General features: G+C 46.7%; 1 protein-coding gene across 2 annotated transcripts in view; it reads left to right on the forward strand.

The window, feature by feature from the left end:
- Window positions 1-10,564, forward strand: part of LOC132207708 (utrophin-like) — a 427,430-nt gene that overhangs the window by 22,824 nt on the left and 394,042 nt on the right. Inside the window, exon 1 of one of the 2 annotated variants that reach the window (XR_009443722.1) lies at window positions 8,055-8,121. The exons of the other annotated variant lie outside the window; for it this stretch is intronic. The gene's annotated coding sequence lies outside the window, so the exon portion shown is untranslated. Of the gene's footprint in view, window positions 1-8,054; window positions 8,122-10,564 lie in introns of those variants that run through there. 2 annotated transcript variants of the gene reach the window in all.

Consider the following 10,564-nt stretch of genomic DNA (forward strand, 5'->3'; position numbering starts at 1 on the left):
AGTCCCGACACTGATCCCTGAGACACACTACTAGCCACTGACCGCCAACCAGATAAACACCCATTTACCCTGACTTTTTGTTTTCTGCTAGTCAATCAATCCTCTGTCCATGCCAATACATTACCTGTAATGTCATGCAACTTTATCTCATGTTGCAGCCTTGGCATCTAGTCAAATGCCTTCTTGAAATCCAGATACATGATATCCACAGGTTCTCCATTGTCCACCATGCAAGTATGTCCGCAAAGAATTCCACCAAATTAGTTAATCATGACCTCCCCTTCATGAACCCGTGCTGGCTGTTCCCAATGAGACAATTTATATCCAGTTGTCTTGCTATTATCTTCCTTAATGATGGATTCACGCATTCTCCCAACAACCGAAATTAAGCTAACTGACCTATAGTTACGTGCTTTTTGGAAAACAGCCAATGTGACACCACTGTTTAAAAAGGAAGTTGACAATCTGCGGGAACCAGCCCAGATTCCAGTGAATTTTGGTAAATAATTACTGGTGCAAGCCTCTTTACTATATTGTTGTACTAAAGGTCCTCTTTCCCAATGCACCCACAAGCACTACATATTAGCGCTCTCACGCTCTCATTCATCCATAACTTTACTGACCTCTGACTGGCGTATCTTGTTTAATATTACCGCATTTCATTCATAAAATTGCCATCTTGTCATACGTTTCACTATGAAAGGGAGACTGAATTAAAATGCTCCTTCCACCCCATTTACAGCCCTTTCACAGTTTTAATCCTCACGGCTTTATTTTGCTGACAGCTGAAAAACGTGTGTCTACATCAGTGTCTATCCCTGAGTACATGTTAATTTTCTAACCTATTCAGAACAATACCATCGTGTCATCATTTGAAGAAGCATAATATTAATCAGCCCTCAGCAACCGTCTCCCAGGGCTTGAATAGCTTGCAGGATATCAAACAAGTTTTCTGCATTAGCAGAGATAGTAGGAACAGCAGATGCTGGAGAATCTGAGATAACAAAGTGTAGAGATGGATGAACACAGCAGGTCAAGCATCAGAGGAGCAGGAAGATTGATGTTTCAGGCCTAGATGCTTCGTCAGAAATTGGGAAGGGGAAGGAGGTTCTGAGATAACGAGGGAGAGAGGGGGAGACGGATAGAAGACGCATAGAGGAGAAGGTAGGTGGAGAGGAGACAGACAGGTCAAAGAGGTGGGGATGGAGCCAGTAAAGGTGAGTGTAGATGGGGATGGAGGAAGGAGCTGGGTCAGTCCAGGGAGGATGGACAGGTCAAGGGAGCGGGATGAGGTTAGTAGGTAGGAGGCGGAGGTTGGGGCTTGAGGTAGGAGGAAGGACAAGGGTAGGGAGGCAAGGGCGAGCTGGGCTGGTTTTGGGATGCGATAGGGGGAGGAGAGATTTTGAAGCTTATGAATCCCACATTGACACCATTGGGCCGCAGGGTTCCCAAGCGGAATATGAGATGCTGTTCCTGCAACCTTTGGGTGACATCATTGTGGCACTGCAGGAGGCTCAAGATGGACATGTCATCTGAGGAATGGGAGGGGGTGTTGAAACAGTTCGCGACTGGGAGGCGCAGTTTTCAGTGCAAACTAAGTGTAGGTATTCTGCAAAGCAGTCCCCAAGCCTCCACTTGGTTTCCCCAATGTAGAGGATGCCACAACGCGAGCGGTGGATGCAGTATACCACATTGGCAGATGTGCAGGTGATCATCTGCTTGAGGTGCAAAGTGTTCTTAGGGCCTGGGATGGGGAGTGAGGGGAGTGGTGTAGGGGCAGGTGTAGCACTTCTTGCAGTTGCAGGGAAAAATGTGCCAGGTGTATTGGGGCTGGAGGGGAGTGCGGAGCAGACAAGGCAGTCACAGAGACAGTGGTCCCTCCAGAAAGCAGATAAGGGTGGGGAGGGAGATATGTCTTTGGTGGAGTCGGATTGCAGATGATGGTTGGAGGATGATACGTTAGATCCAGAGGTTGGTGGCGTGGTACGTGAGGATGAGGGGGATTGTGTTTTGGTTGTTATTGCGGAGAGAGGGCATGAATTACGGGAAATGTGGGAGACGCGGTCAAGGGCGTTCTCGACCACTGTGGGGGTCGGGGGGAGGATTTGCGGTCCTTGAAATATTAGGAAACCTGAGATGTATTGGAGTGGAATGCCTCATCCTGGGAGCAAGTGTGGCGGAGGTGAAGGAATTGAGAACAGGGGATGTTATTTTTGCAGGAAGGTGGGTGGGAGGAGATGTATTCTAGGTAGCTGTGGGAGTCGGTGAAATAGATATCAGTTTCTAGGTTGTTGCCGGAGATGGAAACAGAGAGGTCCAGGAAGGTGAGACAGGTATTAGAAATAGTCCAGGTGAACAGGTATTAGAAATCGTCCAGGTGAACTTATGGTTGGAGTGGAAGGTGTTGGTGAAGTGGATGAACTGTTCAAGCTCCTGGTGGGAGCACGAGGCGGCGCCGATACAGTCGTTAATGTTATGGAGGAAGAGGTGGGTTTCGGGCCAGTGTAACTACGGAAGAGGGACTGTTCCATGCAACCTACAAAAAGGCAGGCATAGCTTGGGCCCATGCGATGTTTCTTGTGACTGCAACCCCCTGGCGGCCCGCCCGTGGTGGTGCTCATCTTTGCTGCGATCTGCCGGCTCGGTCCCCGAAAGGCAGCATCAGTTCCCAATCTCCGCCCTCCCGACAAACCAACCCTTTGAAGGCGGAAGGCACCCACCCCCTTATCATAAAGGTCAGGTTGCGGGGTGGGGGGGCAGGGCGAGAGGGTGCCAGAGGCTGCATTTATTTTGGCGCAACCCTAATCTGGGGGTTATCTAGCACCCCCGCGCCCCCAGAAATAAGGATTATGGATGCACACCGCTAATTTTGGATTCCTCTTTCGAATAAAAAGTAGAGGGGGAGTGTGAATAGGGTTTTGGGATGGGGGATGGGATAGGGTGTGGGGGTGGGGGTGTAGGTCGGGTTGGGGGAGAGGGGGAAGAAGGTGCCCCTCTCCTTCCATTTAAGGGTGCGTACCCACAATTTGGCCCCTTAGGCTCTTTCCTGTTCTGGTTAGGGTTAGGCCGATGGCGAAGTTTAGGGTTTGGGCTAAGGTTAGGGTGAGGGCTGATGCCTGGCACTCCCTCCGTACTGACCCTCTAATATCTATGTACACCCTAAAACACAAGAGTTTCCAGTAAATATGCCCTAAATCACAGAGTACCGTGTTAATCAGCCCAAAAAAGAGAGGGCCCTGAAGATAAGCCCTGTAACGCTGAGTTCACTGTAAATAAACCCTAAAACACAGATCACTGTAAACAAACCCAAAGACACAGAAAACCCTGTAAATAAACCATGAAATACAGAAAACCCTGTGAATAAACTCTAAAAACACAGATCTCACTGTAAATAAACCCTAAACACAGATCTCACTACCGACAAACCCTCAATCAGAGAGCTCCCTGTAAATAAACCCTAACACAAAGCTAGCTGTAAATAAACCCTAAAACACAGTGCCCTCTGTAAACAAGCTCTAAATCAGAGTTCACCGTAAATATTCCCTAAAACACAGAGATCACTGTAAAAAAGAAACTCAGAACAAAGAGCCGCTCGTAAATTTTCCTAAAACACAGAGTCCCTTGTAAAAAGCCCGAAAACACAGAACCTCCTGTAAATAAAACCTAGAACACAGAACCTTCTGTAAATAAACTATTAAACACAGAAACAAAGTTGCTGGAAAAGCTCAGCAGGTCTGGCAGCATCTGTGGAGGAGAAAAATGAGTTAACTTTTCGAGCCTGGGTACCCTTCCATTCTGAGGAAGGGTTGCTGGACCTGAAAAGTTAACTCGTTTTTCTCCTCCACAGATGCTGCTAGGCCTGCTGAGCTTTTCCAGCAACTTTGTTTTTGTTCCTGATTTACAGCATCCACAATTCTTTTGGTTCTTATTAAACACAGAACCCACATTAGATAAAACCTAAAGCACAGAGCTCAAGTACATAAAGTACATAACCATAAACGCAGAGCCCCCAGTAAATAAGATTTAGGGCTGAGGCTAGGCTTCATGTTTATGCAAGTGTGAACATTAGGGCTGAGACGAGGCTTAGGTTTAAAGCTGATGTTATCTCTGAGGGTAGCGTGGAAGAAAGCAGCTTTGCATTCCCAGAGACAGAGCTGAGGGAGAGCATTTGTGTATTCGATAGGAGGCACGGGAACCATTGTAACCTTAACAGATCACATAATATGACAGAGATAATGGGAACTGCAGATGCTGGAGAATTCCAAGATAATAAAATGTGAGGCTGGATGAACACAGCAGGCCAAACAGCATCTCAGGAGCACAAAAGCTGACGTTTCGGGCCTAGACCCTTCATCAGAGATGCTCTCTGATGAAGGGTCTAGGCCCGAAACGTCAGCTTTTGTGCTCCTGAGATGCTGCTTGGCCTGCTGTGTTCATCCAGCCTCACATTTTATTACATAATATGACAGATTAGTTTACAATTAAAGATCATTGTGACTGTGGTCACAAGGTGAAGAGCTGGATGAACGCAGCAGGAAAAGCAGTACGAGAGGAGCAGAAAAGCTGACGTTTCGGGCCGAGACGGGGGAGGGGAAGGGGGTTGTGAAATAAATAGGGAGAGAGGAGAGGCCGATAGAAGACGGATAGAGGAGAAATTAAGTGGGAGGACGGGATAGGTTGGAGGAAGGACAGGTTAGGGAGGCAGGGGCCAGCTGGGCTGGTTTTGGAATGCGGTCAGGTGAGGGGAGATTTTGAAGTTTGTCAAGTCCACATTGACACCATTGGGGTACAGGATCCCTAACCTGTCATTCCTCCCACCTCAAAACCCAGCCCCATCTCCTACCTACTAACCTCATCCTGCCCCCTTGGCCTGTCCATCCTCCCTGGACTGACCTATCTCCTCCCTAACTCCCACCTACATTCACCTTTACTGGCTCCATCCCTGCCTCTTTGGCTTGTCTATCTCCTCTCCACCGATCTTCTCCTCTATCCATTTTCTGTCTGCCTCCCCCCCTCTCCCTATTTATTTCAGATCCCCCTCCCCCTACCATTTCTGAAGAAGGGTCTTGCCCAAAACGCCAGCCTTCCTGCTCCTTTGCTGCTGCTTGGCCTGCTGTGTTTATCCAGCTCTACACCTTGTTAACCCTGTAAATATGCTCTCAAGCACAGACACCCCTTTAAATAAATCCTAAGAAGGGTCATTCAGGAACTAAAATGTAAAAGAAACCATAAAAGCCAGAGTCCCTGTGAATAAAGTGTAAAACATAGAGCTCCAAGTAAATAAATCCTGAAACACAGTGCCCCCAGCAAATCCTCCCTTAAACTAAGCCTCCTGCAAATAAACTCGCAGAGGCGACTGCAAACAAACCCCAAAACACAGGACCTCCAGTTAATAAAGCCTAAAACAGAAAGCCCACTGAAAATCAACATGACAAAACACAGCTCCCACTGCAGCACTGCGAATTAGTCGGATTGAGTTAGTACCTCAGTCAGCAAGTCAGTTCTGAGGCAGGGCCTCTTTGTCAAAGAGTCAGATTTGAGGGAGTACCATTGGATGATGGTTATTGCAGCACTGTGAGAGTACTGGAGTGAGAGAGCACCTCACTGTCAGAGGGTCAGTACTGAGGGGGTACCTCACTGTCAGAGAATCAGTACTGAGAGAGCACCTCACTGTCAGACGGTCAGTACTGAGGGAGTACCTCACTGTCAGAGAATCAGTACTGAGGGAGTACCTCACTGTCAGAGAATCAGTACCGAGGCAGTACCTCACTGTCAGAGGGTCAGTACTGAGGGAGAACCTCACTGTCAGAGGGTCACGACTGAGGGAGAACCTCACTGTCAGAGGGTCACTACTGAGGGAGTTCCTCACTGTCAGAGGGTCAGTACTGAGGCAGTACCTCACTGTCAGAGGGTCACTACTGAGGGAGAACCTCACTGTCAGAGGGTCACGACTGAGGGAGAACCTCACTGTCAGAGGGTCACTACTGAGGGAGAACCTCACTGTCAGAGGGTCACTACTGAGGGAGAACCTCACTGTCAGAGGGTCAGTACTGAGGGAGCACTTCATTGTCAGAGGGTCAGTACTGATGGAGGACCTCACTGTCAGCGAATCAGTACTGTTGTCATGTTCGTTTTCGGAGACCCTCACGGATTTGTTGCAATATCAAGACACTGACCTGTTTAGGAAAACACGAATCCTTTTATTACCAAGCAAGTACAAGCTGTGGAGAATCACAGTACTTAACCCGGCACAGAGCGCAGAGTCTCGCAGGTAATTCTCCCCGAGCAGCGGACAGTCCCCGCTCTTCATACTTTACAAAATACATGATACACATTTTACAATTACATGATACATAAAACAATTACTACAACAGACAAAGACAGGATACCGAACAATTATTATATCAAGAACATAAAAGACCAGGATTTCGTCCCGAAGATAATAAAATGTGAGGCTGGATGAACACAGCACATCTCAGGATGCTGCTGGACTTGCTGTGTTCGTCCAGCCTCGCATTTTATTATCTTGGATTTTCCAGCATCTGCAGTTCCCATTTTCACAGGATATAGTATCGATTGCTCTTGAAGTGGCTGCTGATGGCATGAGGCGATTTCAAGTTGTTATCCGGACAGATTGTTCTAGCCAGACACACTGGCAACCTGAAATCACAAATTCAGTGCCCTGGCCCCTTTGTCAGCGACAGAAATTGCATGCTTTCGAAGTTTCACACCTTTACAAATGTTCCCCACCGAACCCTATTTGACACAGTTTAATTCTAATTGTATTCAGTCAGGAAGCTTAAGACAGTGTCTGCATACCGATGTGTGGGAAGACAAAGAGTTACAAAAGTTTTACACTGAATTCCTAGCTGGGCAGGAAGCTTCAGGGCAGTGCCTGCATCCCTGTGCGTAGGCAGATAAAAGACTTTAATTTGCAGAAGTATCGAAATCAATGGGATGTTATACAATAACATCTCATTGTGAGAGTACCTCATGGTCAGAGGGTCAGTACCGAAGACGTGCAGTGTTGTCTGACGGCCAATCGGGTCAGGATTGAGGGCTATTACAGGGACAGGGCTGAGGTATTTGAAATAGGGCAATGACTGGTGTGGATCCTTTTTATTTTTTTAAAATTAGACGACACCAGAAAGATTATCAACCCGATGTGATTTGATTGGGCTGACAATCAGTTGATGACAGCAGAAAGGTCAGTGGCCTGATTACCGCGGCCGGGACTTGAGATTTCACTATTGCCGACCTTCTCATTCTTCTCGCTCAATTTCACGGAAGAGCTGTTTTGAGAGAGAGGAGGAACTTTCTGAAAGTGATCGCGGGCCCTATTCAATATGTATCTAACAGAGACGTGGTAAAGCAGAAACTTGTTTGATGTCCCGCCAGCAATTCAAGTCCTGGGAGACGTTTGTTGAGGGCTGATTAATATTATAATTATTCATAGTTTCGGGTGACACGATGGATGGGAAGATATTGTTCTGAATAGATTAGAAAATTAACACATAGTCAGGGATTGACTCTGATGTAGACACAGGTTTGGACACTGTCAGCAACACGAGTTCAAACTGTGAAAAGGCAGTAATGCGTGGAAGGAACATTTTAATTTATAGTCTCCCTTTATGAGTGAAAAGTATGGCAAGATCGCAATTTTATGAATGAATGAATGAAATGCGTAACAGTAAACAGAGGACCCTAGTGAGTGGTCAGTAAAGTTATGAATGAATGAGAGCGCGATAGTGGTCACATGGAGCGCTGTGGGCGCATCGGTAAAGAGGACCTTTCGTGCAACAGTAAAGAGGCTTATGATATAATGTCACACAAAAACCACACAAAAGGATATTTGAAGGCGATTGGCCCTGTATCACTAAAGACACACCAGCCAGCCTCCGGAAGCCTTGTTAAGTGCTAACCGATATGAGTAAACAGGGCAGACCACAGGATATTCAGGGCCAAAGGTTACAAGATTAACAAGTGATCACTTTTCTGAAGAAGGGTCTAGGCCCGAACCGTCAGCCTTCCTGCTGCTTGGCCTGCTGTGTTCATCCGGCTCGACACCTTGTTCTCTCAGACCACGTGAGCGAACGAGTTTGGCGTGTTTGAGTCTGACTGGTAAATATGTGATACACAACCATTTGATGTTACTGACTGCCTGGTGAATTGAAAACTGAAATAACTGCGGATGCTGCAAATCAGGAACAAAAACAAAGTTTCTGGAAAAGCCCAGCAGAACTGAGGGAGGTTCTGTGGAAGGGTCACCGAACCGGAACCGGTTAGCTCTGTTTTTCAGCTGACAAATGCTGCCAGACCTGCTGAGCTTTTGCAGCAACTTTGTATTTGTTTTCTGATTTGCAACATCCGCAGTTCTTTTGGTTTTTACTCAGTGTTTTAGGGTTTATTTACAGGGTGCTCTTTATTTATCGCGAGCTCTGTCTTTTAGGGTTTATTTGTGAAGGGCCCTGTCTTACAGATAGTTCACAGGTCGGCTCAGTATTCGGGTGCATGAAGAGGTGCGCTGTGTTTTCGGCTTTATTCAGCCCTGTCTTTTCCTCTCAACTTCCTGGGGGATGTGTGTTAGAGTTCATTTTAAAGGGGTCTGAGTATTTGAGTGTACAATTGTAGGGGGCTCTGTGTTTTACAGTGTCCTGTATGTTTTTGACTTAATTTACAGGGTAGATCTGTGCTTTATGGCTTCTATACAGGGGGCTCTGTGTTGCAGTGCTTCTCCACTGGCGGGGGGGAGTTCTCTGTTTTCGGGTTTATTGACAATGAGGCCTGTGTTTTAGGGTTATTTACAAAGAGCTCTGTGATTTAAGTTTTACATGAAAAGGCTGTATTCTAAGGTTTATTTTCAGAAGGCTGTCTGGTTTATTTACAGTGAGCAGTGTAGTTTAGGATTTATTTCCAGTGAGCTCGAGGTTTTAGCATTTATTTACAGGAGGATTTTCATTTCATGATTTTGTTACGGTTGGGTCTTTGTTTTAAAAAAAAACCCTGAAACAATGAGCTCCGCGTCTTATGGTTTATTTACAGTCCCGTCTGTGTTTTTGAGTTTATTTGCAGAGCATTCTGTGTTTTTGGGTTTATTTCCAGGAGGCTCTCTGTTTTAGCGTTTGTTTGCAGGAGCCTCTGTGTTTTCAGATTTAATTTACATGGGTGTTTTTACTGCTTATTTGCATGGGTACTCTCTGTTTGAGGCACTGGCTGAGTACTGACCTTCTGACAATGTGGTACTCATTCAGATCTGACCCTCCAGCAATGAGGTACTGTGTCAGAACTGATCCACTGACAGTAAAGCACTGCCCCCTCAGTTCTGACCCTCTGACAGAGCTGCAATCGTTCAGGACTGAACTTCTGATCATGTTGTACTCCATCAACTCTGAACCCAATGCATTGAGGTACTGACTCAGTATTTACTGTGTGCAACTAATATACTCACTCAGAACTAACCCTCTAGCAATGTGAGCCTGCCTCAGAACTAACCCTGTAACAATGAGGCACTGACCTCAGCACCAAATCTCTAATTACGTGGCTCTCCCCAGTTTTGAGGCACTCCTTCCGTACTGACCCACGAACAATGCGGCACACACTCAAGAATGATCCTTCAATGAGGTATCACCTTATAACAGAGCTACTGACATCAAGCCCCTCTCTTTGGACTGTGTCTGATAATGAGGCACTGACTTGGCTCTGACCCTCTGACAATGAGGCATTCTGTCAAGTCTTAGTGCATTAAAATGAGGCACCCTCTGACTGATCTGAAATGCCTCAGTATAGACCCTCTGACTGATCTGAAACACCACTTCTTCGACCCTCTAAATGACAATCTTTTAATTCTGACACCATTACAGTGAGGGTCTGCCTTGGTGCTGACACTCTGTCAAAGAGACGCTGCCTCAGAACTGAGCTGCTGACAATTAGCCAGTGCCTTAGGTACTGATGAGTGAACAAAAAGGCCCGCTCTCAGCACTGACACTGCAGCAATGAGGTATTGCCACAGAACGAACCCACAAAGGGCTCATAATTGAGGGAGTGCCTCCTGATTGAAGGGTGCGGATTGAGGTGTTGCAGAACTGTCAGAGGGTCAGAACTGAGGTATTGCATCATTGTCAGATGGTCCATTCTGAGGCAGTGCCTCAGTGTCAGAATTGAGGGTATGCATGTGTTTAAATCATCAGGAATGAGCTTTATGCAGCTCTATCAGAGGCTCAGCACTGACTGCCTGCCTCATTCTCATAGGATCAACACTGATATATTGAAGCACTGTTAGATCTTCAGTGCTGAGTGGGTCAGAACTGAGGGAGTGCACTGCTGTCAGAGGCAGTGCCTCATTGTGCAGGTGTCAGAATTCAAGGCATGCCCCATGAATGGAGGGTCAGGACTGAGGTATTGCAGCTCTATTCAGAACCAGTGGCTCGTTGTCAAGCGGTCAATGCTGAGGCAGCGACTCAATTCTGTATGGTCAGTCTTGAGGAAGTGCCCCATTATTAGAGGACCATTACGAAGGGTAAGTCTCAATGCAGTTGTGATAGAACTGAGACAGAGGCACATGCTC

Source organism: Stegostoma tigrinum, unplaced genomic scaffold (genome assembly GCF_030684315.1).
Source record: "Stegostoma tigrinum isolate sSteTig4 unplaced genomic scaffold, sSteTig4.hap1 scaffold_127, whole genome shotgun sequence".
Lineage (NCBI taxonomy): Eukaryota > Metazoa > Chordata > Chondrichthyes > Orectolobiformes > Stegostomatidae > Stegostoma > Stegostoma tigrinum.